Raw genomic sequence first — 21,822 nt, forward strand, 5'->3', positions numbered from 1 at the left:
ATAGATGTAAGAGCCAAAAGTCTAATTTCTTTAATGTATAAAAAGCATTTGCAATCCATAAGAAAGAGTCCAACAATCCAATAGAAGCAGGAAAAGGAGAAGAACCATCTACTCATAGAATTCTCATTGCTTTATTCATGTGAAAAAGAATAAATCTCACTCAAAATTTAAAGAATGCAAATTAAAACAATGACATGCTACATTTTTTTAAATAAATTTATTATTTATTTATTTATTTTTGGTTACGTTGGGTCTTCGTCGCTGCACGCGGGCTTTCTCTAGTTGCGGCGAGCGGGGGCTACTCTTCGTTGTGGTGCATGGGCTTCTCATTGCGGTGGCTTCTCTTGTTGCGGAGCACGGGCTCTAGGGGCGCGGGCTTCAGTAGTTGCAGCACGCAGGCTCATAAGTTGTGGCCTACGAGCTCTAGAGTGCAGGCTCAGTTAATTGTGGCGCACGGGCTTCGTTGCTCCGCGGCATGTGGGATCTTCCCGGACCAGGGCTCAAACCCGTGTCCCCTGCCTTGGCAGGCAGATTCTCAACCACTGCGTCCCAGCCCCAATGACATGCTAATTTTCAATCCTTCACTTGGCAAATAGTATTTTAAAAGCTCAGTAAACTTATTGTTAACAAAGTGGGGGATGGGGAGTAGTCACTGAGGAGAGTATGACTTGGTGCTACCCTTAATTGGCAAGATCTATAAAATTAAAAATGTAAATATTCTTCATGAAGACAACTCCACTTCTAGGAATTTATCCTATAGACACAGTTGCACATGTACTCCAAACACGTACACACAGATGTTCACTGAATTGTTTGCAACAGCAAAAGACCGGAAACAACCTCGATATCCTTTAGTGGAAGGCTGATTGAATAATTATGGTGTGCTGCATACCAGAACCCCAGGCAGCCATTCTAAATGAATGCCCGGGATCCACCTGTGCTGATGTTAGGGCACCTCCAGGATGTATTATAAAGGGAGAAGAGAAGGGGCGCACAGTTCTTGTGTACAGAGGACGTTTCAAAGGAGATATCCATATACTTGTGTTCTGGAATAAATCAAAAGAAAGTATTAGCAGTGGCTGCCTCTGAGAAGGGAGATTGGGGCCATATAAAAGGGGGGAGAGGCTTCTGTACTGCTTGAAGTTTCTACCATATGTATTTATTATTTTTCCATTTTAAAAACTAGCTAATTATTTTGAATAAATATTAAATTAATATTTAAGCAGAGTGGGGGACTCCATGGTGCTTTGAGTCAGGAGGAAGGAGATTCCACATCCAACCCCAGAAATGAGCACTCATGAAAAGTCAAATGCAGACAATTTTTAAAATAAAATTAAAAACGTGCAGATATTTTTTTTAAAAACTAAAGCAATGTAACAAAGAAACTGGAGTAGCACTTTCCCCCAGCATACATCGAGTTGGAACGAGTGTGGCCGCGCCGGAGGACCACCCGTTGCCCTAACCGCGGCTGAAGCCCCCAGGCCTTCTCTTCTCTGAGACCACTCTTTCGTGCCATCCGAGGAGGCGACAGCAAATCGAGGCGCCAAATATCCGGGACAAGGGAGACAGCCAGGACGGCCGAAACTCGCACCCTTCCAGAGGGTGGCGCAGGGCAGCCCCTCGGGCCGGCGAGGTCCAGCCCTGGGATATACTGTCAAGGGCAACTTTTCGGGATTTGGAAAGCTCTGCGTCGGGCACCGCTCCGTCGGGCACCGCTCCGTCGGGCACCGCCGGCGGCCCGGCAGCAGCTGCGCCCAGATTCAGCGCTGCCACCTGCGCGCGGGGGCTGAAGCCGGCCGCTCCTGAGCGCCCCTGCCCGGCCCGGGCGCGCATCCGTAGGGCCACAGTGCGACCCAGCGGGCCGCCGGAGAAACTGCGCCCGACGGCCGCCCCGGCGGCCGGCGGGGCGAGGACCCGGAGAGTCACTGCTTTCTGCCAGTTACAGTCTCAACGAAAGGTGATGCGGACGCAGTGTCCTTCCTCTGTAAACGGAGGGAGTCTGTCTGTTTGCCAAGACACTGTTGCTAAATTCCACAGGTCTTTCTTACCGCACTCACCCTGTGGGTAAAAATCGGCTTGCCAGTTAAGTTCTGGTTTGAAATGCCTGCGGTATTTTATTCAGAATTCTGGACGACTGGTCATTTATGAAGTCCAAGGAAGGAACTATCAATTTCTATTTGAAGGATGACTCTTATGGTCTAGTAGAATCTATGGACAGTAGAACTGACTATAAGCAGGCTCGACCAAAATGCCACCTCCTTCCTGAAATCGGCCTCTAGGTTAAGTAGACGTGTCCCCTTACTTAGTGTCATGGCCTGTGTGAAGGTCCTTCCGCTGTGAATCAGATCTTCACATCAGCCTCGTTACTGGACCTACAAGTTCCCTGAGGCCGAGACCATGTCTTATTCATTGTGTTAGGAGTGGGGGAAAGACAGAAACGATGCAGACATCAAGAACAGGAAAAAAAAAAAACAGAAGAAAGAATCTATGTCATAACAGCCTTGGTCCAGTAGCCCAGCATTTCTCAAAGGTCGCCCTGTGCATATTAGCTTCAGGCCATATTAATGCCATAAATCGTGAATATCAGGTAACTCTGAATATACAGGGATCTCACATTTTGCGAGGGAAAACCCTCTTAAAAAACAAGGTTACGGTTTGGGGGGCCTTTTGGCCACCTTAAAAATATAAATGTTTCAGCAATAGGTAAGAGAGTTAAATGTCTGTGTATAGGATTGAATTCATCCCTTTAGTTACACATTAAAGTTTAAGTCACATGTGAAATAGCAGGTTGATTTTGTAATACTGCTTTTTTTCCTCTCGCTTTTTATGAAGCAATTTTATTTAAACTCTCACCTGTTTCAGTATCTCAGTCATGCCAAGAGGCCCTTCTTAAAGCATCTAACACAGTCACTTTTATTTACATACATTATTTTTTTAAATCCGTGTATGGTGCTGTCACTGGACATTTTAATCCTAACCATAGTTATATAAATTCAGGGTGTTTTTTTTTTTCAAATTTGTGCTATAGGTTTAGATTTATCTCTTTGACATATTCACTGACTATATTGCTTTTTAATCATTGCTTTTTACATACACACCAAATACTTGCATAGGGAGGTCATACCCTGTATCAGTAAGGGTCTAGCTGCAGAGAACAGAATCTGTTCTGACTAGTTCACACAAGAGGAGATTTGTAACAGTATCATAATTTCCAGAATCACTGAAGTGGGGGGGGGGGTGGGGAGGGTTTGGCAAGAAACAGACTCTAGGCTGAGCTTCCAAGAATAATTCCAAAGCCACACCAGAGGACTGGCCAGAAAACAAAAAGCCACAAGCCAAATCTGGGTTTGCCGCTGCAGCATGCAACATTGTGCCACTCATGCTATAATCAGAAAGCTGCCGGCTGAGCCGAGAGTCTGCTGTTGCATATCCCCTCTGCTACCATCCACAAACCAAAGTGAATGCCTTGCTCGGAAATCAAGTTTCATGCAAGTTAATCTGACTTTTGGAACCTGAAGTACCTCCAAAATGCTCACTGCAGAGTCTAAGAAAACGTTCTTTTTAGCTTTCCAGCTTTTTCAATATAGGAAGATAGATCAGAAGAAAGTTTGAGAAGACGATGAGCAAGCTGGTCTATAGCATCTGCCTCATACTCTCAAGAATAATTACCAATTTTTTGTTACATTTATTTGCTCCCTCCCTTTTTTTTTTTAACTAATTCCATCAGACAACCTTTACCAGCTACTAAAACTAACATTGATTAAAGCTGTCTCAGGATCAAGTTTTCCTCATACAGTGCTTTAGTTGTTTAAATTTAGTTATTTAATCACTTTCAAAAGAAAGTGATTGAGAAACTGGCTTGAAATATGAGATCTTGAAAGCCCTTGAATATCAGGAAACTCCATCTTATGTATCTTATATATTCATCTCCATCTTACATGTCCATGAAGGATAATTTGGAAGAAGAAAACCTTACTTCATATTTGGGCATACACAGTAGTTGTTCCATGAAAAGCTTCTTTAAAAAAGAGTTTTATGGGCAAATGGATTACAGGCATACCTCAGAGACCTTGTAAGTTCGGTTCCAGACCGCTGCAATAAAACGAATATTGCAATAAAGTGAGTCACGTGAATCTTTTGGTTTCCCACTGCATACAAAAGTTTTATTTACACTATACTGTAGTCTATTAAGTGTGCGATAGCATTATGTCTTTAAAATGTACATGTATTAATTTAAAGAAAAAAACTTTATTGCTAAAAAGTGCTAACCATCATCTGACAGCCCAGGATTGCCACAAACCTTGCATCTGTTTTAAAAAAAAAAAAAAAAAAAGGTAATATCTGCAAAGCACAATAAAGTGAGGTGTGCCTATAGATTCCAAGGGCTTCCATAACAAATTACCACCAACTGGGTGGCTTGAAACAACAGAAATGTATTCCCACACGGTTCTGGAGGCCAAGAGTCTGAGATCAAGCTGTCAGCAGGGCTACCCTGCCACTAGAGGTTCTGGGGGAAAATCCTTCCTCGCCTCCATTTTCTGGTAGCTGTTGGCAATCCTCGGCTTTCTTGGCTCATGGCCACTTCACTCCAAACTCTGCCTCAGTCTTCACATCATCTTTCTTCCACGTCTGTCTTCTCTTCTGTCTGTCTCAAATTGCCCTCTATTTTTCTCTTATATGGACGTATCATTGGATTTAGGGTACAGTCATATAATTCAGGGTGATCTTGTCTGGAGACCCTTAACTTAGTTACAATTGCAAAGACTCTTTCTCTAAATAACGTAACATTCACAGTTTCCAGGGATTTGATGTGGATGTATCTTTTGGGGGGGGGGCACCATTCAACCCACTACAGAGATAAATTTAGGAAATGCTGGACTAAACAAATTAAGCCATTTTTTTTGCTGCAGGATTTTGCAAAGCCTTTAATTTGTTAATGGGCACTGTGAAACTTTTAGAGAGAGAGACACTATATACAGTGATTCTCAAATGTATTTGACCATGTAATCCTATTCACAGAAGTGATGTTCCACAGAACACACTCCAGTATAGGCTTATAATTTACCTGCTAGGCAAATTCTCAGAAAGAGTATCAGTAAGTATCAGAGAAGCCAAAAATAAGTGACTGAACAGCTGAAGGCTCTCAAGGATTTGGCAAGAGTAACTATTCTAAACTATGACCATGCATCAATGCTAAAGATCATCACAATCTTACAGCCATAAAAATGAAATAAAATAAAGATTTATCCCCAATTATTAGACTGCTTCCTACCAGATTCTATTTCGGTTCAGGATAAAGTGCAAACACTCAATCCTTTGCAACCAAATCCTCCATCAGTCTTCTTGCCCTATATTAATCCTTGCTCTAGCCAAACTGATCTATGCACTGAATTTCCTACTGCCACGCTTTTGCCGTGAAAAATACCTTCCCCAATGCCTCACCTATTAACAGCCTACATTCATTTCAAGTGATGCCTCCTAGACAAAGCCTCCCTGGTCACCCCAGCAAGAAGGGCTCTCTCCCTCTGTCCTGTATTTGGCACAGGACACTTGTCAAGTGCCTGGTTTTAGAGTTCTTTGCATGAAAGATCATCTGTCACTGGCTAGTAAGCACAGCACTGGTGAACAAGGATCATAATTTAGATCTCTTCCTATCCTCTGTTCTGGCACAGTGCCTTTCACAGAATAGATGCTCAAAAGAAATTTGTTGATTGACTAAACAAATAATCAAATTAATCTTCTCAGGAACTATGTATGTAGATGTAAAAGTGCTGTACAGACTCCCCCAGCCCACCCCATCTCCCAGATGAGAGTGGACTGGAGACCAGAAGCTTGCCCAGGAAAAGGGCAATTTAGAGTTAAGAGAGTTACCCAATCAGCGATGGATGACAGACCCAAATGCTGATGGCACCGAGGACCTAGGTTAGGCAGAGTCCTGGGTACTCTTAATGATTTAAGGCAGAACAGCATATCCAAAAGAATTGAAAGCAGGTGCTCAAATACATGTACATATGTACACATGTGACACACATGTTCATAGCAGCATTATTCACAATAACCAAAAGGTGGAAGCAACTCAAATGTCCATCAACACATGAATGGATAAACAAGTTGTAGTGTATACACACAATGGATTATGGAGCCACAAAAAGGAACAAAGCACTGATATATGCTACAAAGTAGATGAATGTCAAAAACATTATGCTAAATGAAAGAAGCCAGACACAAAAGGTCACATGTTGTATGATTCCATTTATCTGAACTATCCAGAATAGTCCAAAATAGGTCAAAGAGACAAACTTCCAGCTAGAAAATAAATAAGACCTGGGGATGTAATGTACAGCATGGCAACTATAGTTAATACTGTTTTGCATATTGGAAAGTTGTTAAGAGAGTAAGTAGATCATAAAAGTTCTCATCACAAGAAAAAAGATTTGTAACTATGTATGGGGACAGATGTTAACTAGACTTACTGTGGTGATCAACTTGCAGTATATGTATACAAATATTGAATCGTTATGTTGTACACCTGAAACTAATATAATGCTATATGTCAATTATACCTCAATTTTTTAAAAAAAAGAAAAAGAAAGGGCCCTTTTTAGCCCCTAAAATCAACAGATATTTATGCTGATTTTAGATCACAGATATGCTGTTTTAGATCATTGCCTTGTACTAGCTGAAGTTATTGTAAATGTCTGTCTCAATTTATATATTAGTCTGTTCGGGCTGTCACAACAAAATACCACACACTGCCTGGTTTAAAAAACCGAAATCTATTTTCTCACAGTTCTAGAGGTTAGAAGTCCAAGATCAAGGTGTCATCGGGTTTGGTTTCTCCTGAGGCCTCTGTCCTTGGCTTGCTGATGGCCACCTTCTCACAGTGTCTTCACATGGCCTTTTCTCTGTGCACATGCATCCCTGGTATGCTTTCTTATTCTTATAAGGATACCAGTCTTACGGGATTAGGGCCCCACTCACATGACTTCATTTAACCTTAATTACCTCTTTAAATACCTATATCCAAATACAATTGTACTGGGGGTTAGGGATTCAATATATATATTTGAGGGGGAACACAATTCCACCCATAACAAGTTATAATAGCACAAGACTCCAATGTTCATCAGAAGGGGACTTGGTGACATAAAAAAAAAAGTCACATATTGTATGATTCCTTTTATATGAAATATCCAGAACAGGTAAATCCACAGAGACAGAATGCAGATTGGTGGCTGCTGGGGGAGGGAAAACGGGGAGAGACAACTCGATGGGTATAGAGTTTCCTTTCAGAGTGATGATAATGTTTTGGAACTAGATAGAGTTGGTGGTTGTACAACCTTTTGAATATACTAAGTGCCACTGAATTGTTCACTTTTAAATGGTTAATTTTAAATGGTTACTTTTGCTATGTGGATTTTACCTCAATTTTTTAAAAAACTTGTATAGCATATGAACAAACCTGGTATTAATGTGTAATAAGTGATGCCAAGAAAACATTTTTGTTATGGAATAATATTTAAAATATATGATTCATTTTCATAACTCTATTCTCATTTTGTCTGTGGTAAAAGGTCACAAAAGCAAAGGATTGTCTGGGACTAGTCTGTAGTTATGATTTTAATCATTTACTATTAGAAACTTTCACCTAAAAGAATACTGCACTAAACAAGAAAAGCAAAGCACAACACAACTGAATGAGCCCTTGTGGTAACTTTACCCCCATATAGTAGAGTAGGGCTCAGCTTCAGGCTTAGGAGTTATGTGCACTAGAATGTCAGCCCCAGGAGAGCACGGCCCTGTCCCCCATAGGTCTGCCTTGTCCCCCATAGATCTCCAGTGCCCCTAACACTACCAGGAACATGTAATTGTTTATCAAGCTTCTTGGAGAAGTCTGGACACTGCAGTACAGGAGGCGAGTGGTCACTAAGGTCAGGTCAGGCCCTTGGGTTCAGGACCTGGTTCTGCTGAAAGAGACAAGGGAGGCCTGTATCCTGCAAATGCTGAGGCCTTCACACTAGCACGTCCTCGAGGTGCCACTCCCCCAACTTCTATCAGACAGATGCTAAAGGGGCTGGCAGATGAGAGGTCCCAAAGGAAGACACACAAAGTTGAACCTTCCTTGTATCTGCTCTGGCACATGGGGACTGGCACCCCTGCCTACCCTTTGCCACACTCTTATGTATTGGCTAAGTACCCATTCCTAGCTACAAGCTCTGGTTCCTGCCATAATTCCTATCAAATTCTGTGAACAGACTTTGAACTAGCTCCTCAGGTCACACTCATGTCCAGTTTACGGCTGATCACTTGGATTTGGTAACCTAGACACTGGCCTCACCCAGGCACAGCTCTGGCCCCCAAACTCTGGTCCTGCTGTTACTCATGGCCCCTACCTCTCAGGGAAGACGCACCTCAAGCCAAAAGGGTACACACTTCACACAGTCCCCACCCTATCCATGCCAAGGAGTAAAAGAGACTAACATTCAGCCTCATTAATAAAGAAGCACAAGTCAAAAATGTGGCATTAGCTTAAAAATCAGGATGGACCGTGAAGTCACACAGTGTGAATCCAGCCGAATGGGCAAAAGATCTCTTTCTCCTGCTTTCTCCCTATTTAACCCCCTCTACTTATCCCTCTCTCATGGCCTCTCATTCTCTTATCGCCTGTTGTCTAAAGTGCTCCCTCTGTCCTCTCAGTATGTCTCTCATTGTCTTCCACCCCTCTTTTTCTCCTATCTCTTTTACTAACCAATATATAATATAAAGCTGATTACAATACTATAAATATTTCTTATGTATTTTTTTCATTCAATTTAGAGAGCTGTTGTCAGAACTTACAGGAGTGATGGCTAAAATGTCATTCTCCATAAGAATCCTTTGATAAAATACTGATTCCAAGTCTAGGATAGGGAAAATACAGGTGAACCTGGGATATCTTGTTGCACCAGAAAGCAAGGAAGTGCTTTTCTATAAACTGATGTTTCCTTACTCTAGCTAAACACTTCATTGAACACTTAACTCCTGGATTATGGTGTATATTATAGGTAGGATTGGATCCCCCCAAAAGGATATGTTGAAGTCCTAACCTCTGGTACCTGTGAAAGTAACCTAATTTGGAAACAGGGTCTTTGCAGGTGTCATCAAGTTTTAAGGTGAGGTCATACTAGAGGAGAGTGGGTCTTTAATCCAATATGACTGATGTCCTTATAAGAAAGAAGAGTCACAAAGGCAGAGACATGCAGGAAAAAGATGGCCATGTGACAATGGAGGCAGAAATGGCAGTGATGCATTCAGAAGCCAAGGAACAGCAAAGATTGCCAGTAAACACCCAGAAGCTAGAAGAGGCAAGCAAGGGCTCTCCACTGCAGGTTTCAGAGGGCCCTGCCAACACCTTGATTTCAGACTTCTAGCCTCCAGAACTGTGAGGCTATACATTTATGTTATTTTAAGCCACCCACAGGAAACTAATACAGTTTCCCTCAAATATACAGTACTCGGGTTTTTTTTAATGCTTAGGACTTCTTCAAGAATTCTTATTACTGATACTAGTTATTCACTCCTGACTTACCTAATTTTGAGATCAGGAAATTTAACTATTTATATATAACAGAAAATACATAACTAAAATTTGTCATAAGTTGATTTCATTTTAACGTGAATGTGCCACAGTACCAATGAGCTTGGTTCTTGGGCCATGGCTTAAATCATTCTCCATAAGAAACCTTTGATAAAATACTGATTCCAAGTCTAAGAGAGGGAAAATACAAGTGAACCCGGGATATTTTGTTGCGCCAGAAAGCAAGAAAGTATTCAAAGACTAACCAGGACATGTCAAAAGGTCACAGGAGGTTATAGGATGCAGCTTGAAAGGGTTCCTGCTACCCAAATTTGGGACAACTTGAGCAGCAAATGGAAATAGAGTAATGATAATAATGGATTGTTTGTAAAAAAAAATAGTAATAATCCATGCTCCATGGTGATACTCAAAAGAGAGAAGGAGAAAGAGATTTTCTTCATAGAAGAATGTCAACTAAAAAATATAGAAGGAAGGATAGGATTAGAAAATGACCATTTTGCAGCCTGTGATGTAATTATTAATTTAGGCAATGGATGCAAAAAATGTAGGGGAAACAGTATATTCACATCGAGTCAAAGTATCACTGCACAGAGGATTTACTAATTATAAAGGAGAAATGTAGGAATATGGGGGACACCTCACTAACTGGTGGATCACTAACTGAATGACCACACTTAGCAGCATATTATATGCTTTCTGGTGTGATGCAAAAAGAGACACACAATCTTACCTATGTAACATTTTTTTCCAAAAATGTTTCCCTAAAAGTAATCAAGAAAAAAACAATCAGACCAATGCCGAATGTGATACATTCTACAAGGGAACTAACTGGCTTGGTCTCTTCAAAAAACCAGTGTCATCAAAAAGGGAGGGGGCAGTTATTCTATATTAAATGAGACCGAAGACATAACAACTAAACATAATTCATGAATCTTGATTGGATCCCAGACTGAAAAAATAATCATAAAAAGACATCTGGGGGAATTCCCTGGTGGTCCAGTGTTTAGGACTCCGCGCTTCCTCTGTGGGGGGCATGGGTTCGAACGCTGGTCAGGGAACTAAGATCCCACAAGCTGTGCAGCGCGGCCAAAAAATTTTTTAAATAATAAATAATAAAAAAAGACATTTGGGGAGAAACTGAATACAAATTATACATCAGAATTATTGCTAATTTTCTCAGGTATGATCATGGTATTATGGTTACATAGGGGAAGGGTCGTTATTCTCAAGAGATGCTTGCTAAAGTCAAGGGTCACAATATCTGCAACTTTCAAATGTTAACAATTGGTCAATCTAAGCAAAGGATGTATAGATGTTAATTTTATTATCCTTTCAACTTTCCTGTAGATTTGAAAATTTTCAACTAAAATGTAGGGGGTGGAGACTTGAACATGATCTCAATTGTGTGTTTCTTTAGTTTCTTCATGATCCTGAACAGTAAAGCATTCCCCATGTCCTTGTAAATTACCTTTTGTTTCAAATGCCTTCTAATCTGACCCTCCTGAAGCACTTGAAGCTGAACTCACACCTGTTCCAAGAAAAGTATGGTTTCCACTGCCCAAAAGGGTACAGGCTTTCCCTCTTCACAGCTGTATCACTAAGAGCATTTTTCTCCTTCAGCACCTCACGTGTTTGTCATTTTCTCATGGATGTGTGCAGCTTTAGGAATCTGTTACTGTCTCTTTGTGACTTAAAGATGAATCATTCTCCCAGTCTCTGGAAGAAAAGATACCATATGACCTCCTCATTGCCCTGTAGCAAGAGGGGGCCACACCCACAGCCCTCTCTGCTCAGATCACTAGTAGATTCCAACAGTGGCTTCCAAAGTTTATAACAGATGCCAAGGTATGTTAGGAACACTACTGGGCTAAAAATTGGGAATCTCCTTGGGAAAGTCATTTCACCTCTCAGGGCTTCTGTTTCTTCATTAGTTTAAAAGAGTGATTGGAATGAATGTTTTTAAAATCCTCTTCAAGCTCTCACAGTTTATCATTCAAGTCCCTGCTTCCTTGGCCCAGAAGGCAAAGCTAGGGCTAAGTCTCCTCCTTGAGAACAGTCCTCAAATTCTAGGCTGCTGCCATGGTGAAGTAGCACCCTCAGCTCTTCTCCAAACGGAAACATTTTCATTGCAGCACTATTTACAATAGCCAGGACATCGACGCAACCTAAATGTCCATCAACAGAGGAATGGATAAAGAAAATGTGGTACATATATACAATGGAATATTATTCAGCTATAAGTAAAGAACAAAATGATGCCATTTGCAGCAACAGGGATGGGCCTAGAGACTGTCATACTGAGTGAAGTAAGTCAGACAAAGACAAATATCATGAGATATCACTTATATGTGGAATCTAAAAAATGGGTACAAATGAAATTAGCTACAAAATGAAATAGAGTTACAGATGTAGAAAACAAACTTATGGTTACCAGGGGGTAAAGGGGGTGAGGGATAAATTGGGAGATTGGGATTGACACATACACACTTCTATATATAAAATAGATAACGAATAAGGACCTACTGTATGGCACAGGGAACTCTACTCAATACTCTGTAATGGCCTATATGGGAAAAGAACCTAAAAAAGAGTGGATATATGTATATGTATAACTGATCCACTTGGCTGTACACCTGAAACTAACACAACATTGTAAATCAACCATACTCCAATAAAAATTTTAAGAACAAACAAAAATTAACCTACCTAAGCACCTGGCCTATACCTACCTTCCTTCTGGAAACAAATGTGTCAGTTGGCAACTTGTAAGCCTCAGAAAGAAATTAATTCCATATGTACTTAGCATGCTATATAAAGAGAGCATCAAAGGAGGACACCCTGTGTGGAATATGGTTAGCGGCTTTCTTTATTCTCTAAAGTTGAACACTATCTGTTAGCTATAGGCCCCCTTGGAAAATTCTGACAGGGCCAAAGGATAGAAGATGATGGAAGATATGGGCAGAAATTGCAAAGGAAATCAGTAAACTTTCATCCAGGGTGTGACCAGGGCAGATGAAGAAGATGAAAAGTATAAGAGATCGGTAATAAATGGAGAAGAAAAAATTTTAGAAAATATCATACTGGAAACTGGTTCTTTCTCCACATTCAGTTCATCACCCTATGCTTCAATGGTATTTTCTATCCTGTTCATTTTCATAATAAATAATGATGCGAAACTATTTAAACAGCATCCTTCCCTGGTTAACCATTCAAGCCAAGCAGCGGTCCACAAAACTGTGATAGTCTCCAGGGTGAAGAAGCCACTACCTCCTTATGATTCGCTAATAGAGTTCAGATAGGATACTGTGAAAGCCAGAAGTGGGCCTGCCCTACCTCTCAGGGACACAGGCTAAATCAAGCCCTCCTGTCTTTCACGTGACATAGGCAAGTTTTGTTTTGTTTTGGTTTGGTTTTTTGCCACTCCGCACTGCTTGCAGGAACTTAGTTCCCTGACAAGGGATTGAACCAGCACCCTCTCAGTAGTGAAATCGCAGAGTCCTAACCACTGCACAGTCAAGGAATTTCCACAAGAATGCATTTAAACAAAGTAAAAGAAAAGGTCCTTTTCCTTTTAAAGGAAAGAACCCAGTACTCAGTGAGCTCTGGCCACAACTGAGAGCTGAGGTGGTTTATAGTGACCCGTCTGCATATTTTCTTAGTTAAATTAGATTTGTCATCTGTTGCTTATTCAACAAATTTGCTATAGTCAGTGTATTTGTAGTTAAATAAAGAAAAATGTTTGGGTACTTCAGAGAGCTAATAGGGGCCTGTCAGGGAGCTCTCTCACAGAAGTCAAAGAGAAAGGCCATGTCTCTCGATCCTTATTGTGAGCTGTATTCATGTAAATAATTTGTTTTGTTTATTCTTTTATCAACATCTCTTCCTTTCAAATGTAAATTCCATAAAGGTTTTTCACCACTGAATCCCCAACCCGTAGCATATAGTGAAATGCAATAAAGAAGATATAAATATAACATTTGTAATAAGGAAAAAATGTGATATGGTTCTCTATTTATTCACATCTTTATTTTCAGGAGATTTTTAAGTTTTCTTTATATAGATCCCAGAACACATTTCTCACTAAGCTTATTCCTGGGTATTTTGTGAGTTTTATTTGTTTTTAAAAATGCAATCTCTCTTTCTCTTATTATATTTTATAGCCCAGCAATGCTGGCATGTGGGACAACTTTCGATTTGAGTATGTCTAGCCTGCTTGCAGCCAGCGCACTAAACTCTCTTATTAAATCCAATAGCTGGGGGTTCATTTTGCTTGATTCTCTTAGTAGGCTAGGTATAAAATCATATCATCTGCAAACAATAAAATTTTGTCTTTTCCTTTCCAACAATCTAAATCTTGTTTCTGTTTCATCTTTAATTGCACTAGTGACAAACTGGGAAAGACATCAAATAATAATGGTAATGGTGAGTGTTCTATCATCCATTCATGGTTCTAATGAGAAGGCCTCTGTTGTTTCCTCATTCTGATTTTCACAACTGGAGCCCAGCAACCTCCCATGTGCTCACTTCCTTTCACTTTACTCTTATTACAGACAACTTAAAATAATCCTAATATAACAATCTAAGTCTTAATAACACCAGGGTGGTTAGCTCTCAAAGAAGTCTCCTTTCTGCCCCTAAACCACAATGTGAGAGCATCCCTTTGCCTCTGTTAAACACACACACACACACACACACACACACACACACACACACACACAGCACATGTAGCATGTCCAAGCTATGCCACCTCAGGGATTCAGGGGCTGTGGAGGGTGGTGGAGCAACGCTGATGCCTCAAGGGCTCAGCACATCCACAGCACTCGTGGCTAAGGCAGTTCCTGCAGCTCTGAGAACATCAAGAATTGGCACCCTTGGCATAAACACGCGCATTTCCATGATGAGTCCCGGCAGCACCATATGAATTAGCGGGTATTAACTGTGTGTTTGTCCTAATCAGCACAAAATTGAACAGCATATTGAAACAATATAAAACGAATTACTTCTGCTCCTGCCCCAAACAATGACTCTGGTGGACTCTGGCTCTTTTCGTTGGTCCAACTACCCATCCACGCTTGAGCAAATTCTTTTTCTGTCTCCTCTACTTAATTCAAAGCAGGCTGAAACTGGAAACCATTTTGGAGCTCATGGAGAGACTCTGCCCTTCTCTGGTCTCAGACCTTCTCCATCTCCTGCACACATCTCCTCCTTTTCAGAACCAAGCTCTGCCACTAGCTGCCTCCAGGTGATGAAGGCCACGGTCACAAATACAGGGCAATACACTGTCAGGTGCAATGGCACCAGGACCTAAGTGTATGGACCTGATGCACCACCTAGACAAGGAGGTCTTCTCCAGGGAATCCCATCCTCCCCAGCCCACTGTCCAAGCTTTGCTGCTGTCAGAGCAGCCATAGGGGAAGCTTGGTGTCATCTCCACTGATGACACTCAAAACTACTTCCAAGACTTCTCTTGGGTTTTCCCAACTATGGCAGCAGGAGAGTCATTATGGGGAAGAGACCTGGGAGATGGACGATAACAGCAGTTATATCTCCCCTTCAGCCCGCCTTTGGCACTGGCTCTACTGCCACCATCATTCTCGAGCTATGTGCAAATAACTTAGAACCTTCCTTCCCCCTTCTTAGCCTCTTGCAGGGCTACAGCCTCCCTGGTCTAGTAGGAGAGGCAAGAGTATATATGTGTGTCCATACTGATCTCATGCATTGGGGGTAGGGAAGGCAGCCTTTGTCCCCATCCCCGGCTTCTGTCTCTCACCCCTTGATGAAAGTATGCAGCAAATGTGCTGGCCCAAACTATATTCCAGAGTCAACCCTAACCCCAACTTTTCTAATGTTTATCCCCAATGCTATGTTTCATTCATTCATTCATTCATGTTTAGCTTCATTCCAGTCCCCAGCCCCGACCAGTGCCCACCCTTAATGCCCAGCCCAGAAATCCAAGCCCTGGTATTACACTAATAATAAATCATTGTAGCTAACGCTTGTAAGCTAGCACATGCACACACACGTGCACGTGCGCGCGCGCGCACACACACACACACACACACATTCAGTCTTTATAGCAATCCTCTGAAGTAGGTACTATTATTATTCTCCTTTTACAGGTGACAAAACTGAGGCTCCAGGGGATTAGGTGACTTTCCCAAGGTCACATAGCTTGTAAATAGCAAAGCTGAGATTTGAACCCAGGATCTGCAATCCTAACCTCTGAGCTCATGCCAACACAGAAAGTTTCACTCCCTGTCCCCAATCCAACCTCAGTCCCACCCTCAGGCTCTCCAGATATGATGGCAGTCGGCGCTCCTTAATAATGCAGCTGAGACCCACAGCCTGCCACCCAAAGTCAGGAGGCAGAGTCTGCCCACCTTGCCCCATCAAGTGCTCTCCTGACACACCCTTTCCCTTCGTACAGACAACAACAGAGCCCAAGTCAGTGAGAGGTCAGTGCTTAACCAGGCCACGGCGGTCAGCTCCTGGAAGTCCTAGGGAGCTTCCCAGCTGCTGATTAAAATGAGCTTCAGACACCCAGGATGCGGCCATGGCACCTCAGGCCTACCTTCCAGGGCTGTGGAGGATGTTGCTGCATCAAAAGCATTCCTGTGTCTGGAAACGGCTGTGAAATCTGTGGGCAGCGGAAGAAGGCAGCTGTGGGAAGAAAAGAAGGCCTGAGGGTGAGAGAGTTGACAGGAAATAGGCCTGGGCAGAGGCCTTCACTTCCCCTGCAAGAAACAGCAGTGGAACCCACACACTGCCGTTCTAGCGGAACCCTGGGCATTGACTTCTCTGAGCTGTGTGTCAGCAACTCCAGGCTGCTGTTCTGCAACTTTCTGGACCAAACTGTGCTCTCCCACTTTATGTGACTTTCCCAGCAAACACGCCTAGTTTTATTCTCAAACTGACTCAACATCTCTCAGCTCCATCTGCCCCTATTCCCCCATCCCCACACTTCTAGCACTTCTTAAGGCATTCATCACTGTGGATTATTATTAATAACCAGATGTACAATTTGTTCAGAATTTACAGGCTAACTCATTTAGTTCTTACATTCATAAGTCATTTAGTGCTTTGAGATAGGTACTATGCCCATTTTACAGATGGGGAAACTAAATCCTAAACTCAATTGCCTCAAGTCAAACAACTGACATAACACTTTAACAGGGTCAGTATAAGACAAATAATCACACATTCCTTTTATTGAGATGAAGATAATGCCTTTTACTGAGATCAAGATAACTTGCTTTAGCGAATGCTAAGCAGGCAAAACAAAAAATGACCCACTGGTTTCTCTGGCCTTTGAGTCACCAGTTTAAGATCCTTGAGTTACCTAACTCAAATCAGCCTGCCTATGCGGAAACATGCTCTTAACACCTAGGCTATCCCACTGCTCTATTATTCCCTTTGTTACTAGTCAGTCCACCAGTCCTAAAAAGAGTTGTGTGAGAAAGGAAGCAAAGAACCAGTGTTGAAGAATCCCCAGTGCAGCTTAGAGGGGAATTCCCACCAACCTATACTGCAATACAAATCACTAAGATACAAGACAGAACGTTGTAATCCTAAATTTGTGCACAGTGCAGGGAAAGAACTCTATCTAATTCTTTAAATCCCAATATAGAACATTTCCAAAGAGAAGCAAAACTTGCTTTAAAAATAAGGGGGAAAAAAAAGCAAAAGATGCCATCAGGGGGCTTCCCTGGTGGCGCAGTGGTTGAGAGTCCGCCTGCCGATGCAGGGGACACGGGTTCGTGCCCCGGTCCGGGAAGATCCCACATGCTGCAGAGCAGCTGGGCCCATGAGCCATGGCCGCTGAGCCTGCGCGTTCGGAGCCTGTGCTCCGCAACGGGAGAGGCCACAGCAGTGAGAGGCCCACGTACTGCAAAAAAAAAAAAAAAAAGATGCCATCAGAGTCATTTTGTGTCTATTTCATTATCTTGTTAAGACAATGCTTTCCAGCCACAACCAATGGACAGGTCGAGGGGGTAGGGGGAATACAACAGCTAAGAACAAGTATGAAACATGATCTAGGGAAGTGGGTTCTAACCTGGGACCATGGAATCTTTAGTGGCCTTCAGGGGCTCCCGGTACATCTTGGAAGCTCCTTCAAAAATTTGTGTGTATGTGCCTTTTTCTGGAAAGAGGGTTCATGGCTATCATCAAGAGGCCCACTACTGGGGGAAAAAAACCCACTAAGAACCACTAACTTACAGTAAAAGTAAATCTCTTCTATAACCCAGCAGTATTTTCTAAAACCCAACTGCCCCTCCCTCCTGAAAATAGTGACCTCTCCCCCAGTGACACCTTAGAGGAGCTGGGGGGGTACCAGGAACTCACTGACACCAGGCTTGGCAGCCCATCTTACAAGCCCTTCCTATCATTCCTGTGCCCCTGCCTAGTCTCCTCCACAATGGAAGGCCAAGTATGATCCCACAGCACCCTAATTAAGCCAAACTGGGAACATTCAAAAGAGCTAAAAGGGATATAACATGGAGAATAAACACCCAGTCCCCAGGAGAACACAGCTCAAGTAGCCTGCAGAATCGCTCAGGGAAGCCTGGTAAGGCTAGAATCAGTCAGGGAAGCAGATGAGGTTTCTGAAGATTAGGGAGGAAGAGCATATTACATGGGCTGGGCTTGCAGGTGTAACAAGCAGAGATCAGAGGCAGAAACAGATTAAAGCAACAGAGATGCTAGGAAGGAACAGATGGTCTGGTCCAGGGCCAGGGAGGAAATGAAAGGCAAGATGAAGGCCATATCATTAAGCATCACTGAGAGATGAGGCTTGAACCTTTGTATGGAAGATGTCAGAGACTGGGCAGATTTCAATGGGGAAAGAGAGTACGTGACTATGCTCTACAGAGGAAGCGACTGAGAAATGTGGTTTAAATGAATAGAAAACAGAAGAAAGATATGACTGCAGAGAAGAGAAATTGGCCAGCACATGGAGTGTCAGGTATTAGTTTTGAAGGGACATGGTAGATGAATGGAAAAGTCAGCAAGGGGTATATAAGACAAGATGCAGGTATGGATAAATGGGGTGACTTAGGTCAAAGGAAATGAAGGGATCCTCCCCTCCATTTCCCCACCACAGACCTCCGCAGCCTACAGGCCTCCCACCATATGCCTATAGCCTGCCTGCACATAGGTCTGCCCTTGGCTCTAGTAACTATTAACATAGAATTATTGTTAAGTACCTGTGATGGTTTCAATGTCCATCTCTGCCCATACCTCAATGGAGCAACCTTTTTCCCAACTGAGTAGCAAGGATTAAAGAAAAATAAAAATTATAGCACAAGAAAGTCAGAAAATGACCAATAGTCTCCTCCTCAGTTCCAGAACAAGTCCCATACCCTGAACCTGAATGATCTGCATTCTTTTCCTTGACTTGTTGTTATTGCAGGAAATGGTGAAATTCTCAACATCCTAACAACCATCAGTAAATGACTGGTTAAATAGATTAGGGTTTATCTGTACTCTGGAATACTAAGCAGCTACTTTAAAGAATGAACTGCATCCAGATGTACTAACATAGAAAAATGTCTGAGATTCCTTGCTGGGCGAAAAAAAAACAAGCTGGAGATCATATATATAATGTAAAAAAAAAAATTATACAAATAAATATATATTATATAATTGTGCTTGATATTCATCCATTCATTCAGGAATTATTTATTGAGCATCTTCTGTGTATCAGGCACCACACAAAAATCTCTGCCCATACAGAACTTACATTCCAGTGGGGAAGATGCATAATAAACAAGAGAAATAAACAAAAGGCATATGTACCATGTACAAAGTGCTAAGGATAAAAAGAAATCTGAGAAGGGGGACAGAAGTGTGGGGTGGTTGTGATTTTTGACACCACTATCTAGTCTAGACCTCTAGGAGGTGTATTTGAGTAAAGAATGGAGGGAAGTGAGGGAGGAAGTCAGGCTGCTGTCCTTAGGAAGAGCCAGGGAAATAGGAGAAGCAAAGGCTCTGAGGCAGGAGCCTGCCTGGAGGGTTACAGCCAGTGGGGGAGAAGGGACAGAGCAAGCAGGGGTAACAGGGCCTTGTAGACATTGTGAGAACACTGCTTTTACCCTAAGTGAGATGGATACATCTGCAAAGAAAAGCATCTTAGAAAAAATGTTAATTAGCAGTTAATTGAGAAATGTGATTAGGAATAGGTGTGGAAAAATCTTTTTACTTTTCACATTATATACTTTTATACAGGTATATACTTTTATATATATATATATATATATATATATATATATATACACACACACACACACACACACAGGTGTAACAAGCAGAGATCAGAGGCAGAAACAGAAATATATATATATACAGGTATATACTTTTATATATATATACTTTTATACTTTTATATATATATATAAAAGTATATATATATACTTTTATAAAAGTATATATACTTTTAAATTTTTATTGAGTTTCTATACCTTTTATTATTAATTTTTAAACTAGTTCAAACTCAAGATTTCTATTTTTTAATGGTAAAAATCAGCATTCCAATAAACACATAAATTCAATTAATTTGCTGCTTTTGTAGTGGTCTGTGTTTTCTTAGATTCTGTATTTGTCTATTTGTCATCCATTCATCACAGAGCCAATTATGTTAACTATATTTTCTTATTTTCTGTATTCTTGATACTCTAGGGCCCTTACAGACCCAGAGAGAGACTGCCCCTCCCAGAGTTTGCTAATTCCTAAAGGTAATAACAACTTGCCAAAGAACACACCTTTCATATGCAAACCAATCAATCTCCCAGTCTATACTCCCAACTACCTTTTTATCTAACTCTCACACAACCGAGCCAATGTTTCCCCCACCCTAAATCAAACCCAGAGCTAGGTACCGGGCAACTACAGACAGCCCCTATGTCCCAAGGCCCAATGCAGTTATTCAAGCCAGCCAATTCTAAACTGTTCATTCTGCCCTACCTTGCCTTTCCCCAGTAAAGGCTCTGGTCCAATGTTTCCTGCCCGCCCCCCCTTCTGCCTCCTGACCATCCTTTCCCCTGGGGCCCTGTGTGATGTGGTATAAAATTTTCATTCAACAGCACTGACGAATGGATAAACAAAAAGGTCCTATTGTATAGCACAGGGAACTATTTTCAGTATCCTGTGATAAACCAAACGGAAAAGAAATGAAAACAAATGTGTATGTGTATATATATATACTTATATATGTATATTATATGTATAACTGAGTCACTTCGCTGTACAGCAGTAATTAACACAACATTGTAATTCAACTATCCGTCAATAAAAATTAAAAAAAAAAAAACAGCACTGACATCTCCAAACCGTCACTCAATCAAACCTCTATAAATTAAATCCTGGGAATAATTTTAGAATAGGTAGCTATGTGTCTTTTAAAAATTCCAAGGATTTCCAGGTAGAGAGGAAGAGGGGTCATTTTGTTTTGTTTTTCATTTTAACTGCTGAATTAACTTTCCCCAGCTCATTCAGACTTCAGCCTATGTCCTTGAGAAGCAGGAAAAGACCACCAAAAACCATGAAGTGACAAAACTACAAATGTGACTTAGCTGAGCAAACTGTGCCCTAGTTAAAAACAAAAACACAAAATCACATCTTCCTCCTGCCACTGTCAACAATTGCTATAGGTAAGGAGGCCTTAGAAGGAGAAAGTTAAAGGGTGCAGGTGGTATTCAATGTGAGGAAGTCTGTAGGGGAAGCCAGGATGGGGGGCTTCCGCTAGACCTGAAGGGGGTGGATCACAGAAGAGCACCTGCTTCAGCCCTCAAACTATTCTGGAACAGGGATTGAGATGCCTAATTAAAAGTGTCAGAGTGGAGTTTTTATATAAAAGAAAGATCTGAAGCGAAAGTCATTAGAAACCTAAGAGAATACAAAAGTTGAACCAAATTAAGTCAGAGAAGGCGTGTGAATGGGTGTTTAGAAGTGTTTGTTGACTGTGGTCAGCCTTTGAAAGAGAGCCATAAAATGCAAATTATAGGTTTGCATTAGGGCAGGGGCCTGCAAACATCTGGAAATGGCCAGATAATAAATATTTCCAAGCTCTACTGTATTTGTCATATCATCCCAACTCTGCCATTATAGCACAAAGCAGCCATAGACTACATAAATGAATGAGCATGACTGTGTCCAATGAAACTTTACTGATGGGCACTGAAATTTGGATTTTACATAATTTTCACTTGTCACAAGATAGTATTCATCTTTTGATTTTTTTTCAACCATGT

General features: G+C 41.6%; 1 long non-coding RNA gene across 2 annotated transcripts in view; it reads right to left on the bottom strand.

Moving 5' to 3' along the window:
- Positions 1-206: 206 nt before the first annotated feature.
- Positions 207-21,822, bottom strand: part of LOC137226519 (uncharacterized) — a 47,799-nt gene continuing 26,183 nt past the window's right edge. For both annotated transcript variants that reach the window (XR_010944389.1, XR_010944388.1), the window contains exons 2-3: positions 16,149-16,237; positions 207-1,046 (exon numbers count right to left, since the gene is read on the bottom strand). This is a non-coding gene — a long non-coding RNA (uncharacterized lncRNA). The remainder of the gene's footprint in view (positions 1,047-16,148; positions 16,238-21,822) is intronic.

Source organism: Pseudorca crassidens, chromosome 6, assembly GCF_039906515.1.
Source record: "Pseudorca crassidens isolate mPseCra1 chromosome 6, mPseCra1.hap1, whole genome shotgun sequence".
In the NCBI taxonomy this organism is placed as follows: domain Eukaryota; kingdom Metazoa; phylum Chordata; class Mammalia; order Artiodactyla; family Delphinidae; genus Pseudorca; species Pseudorca crassidens.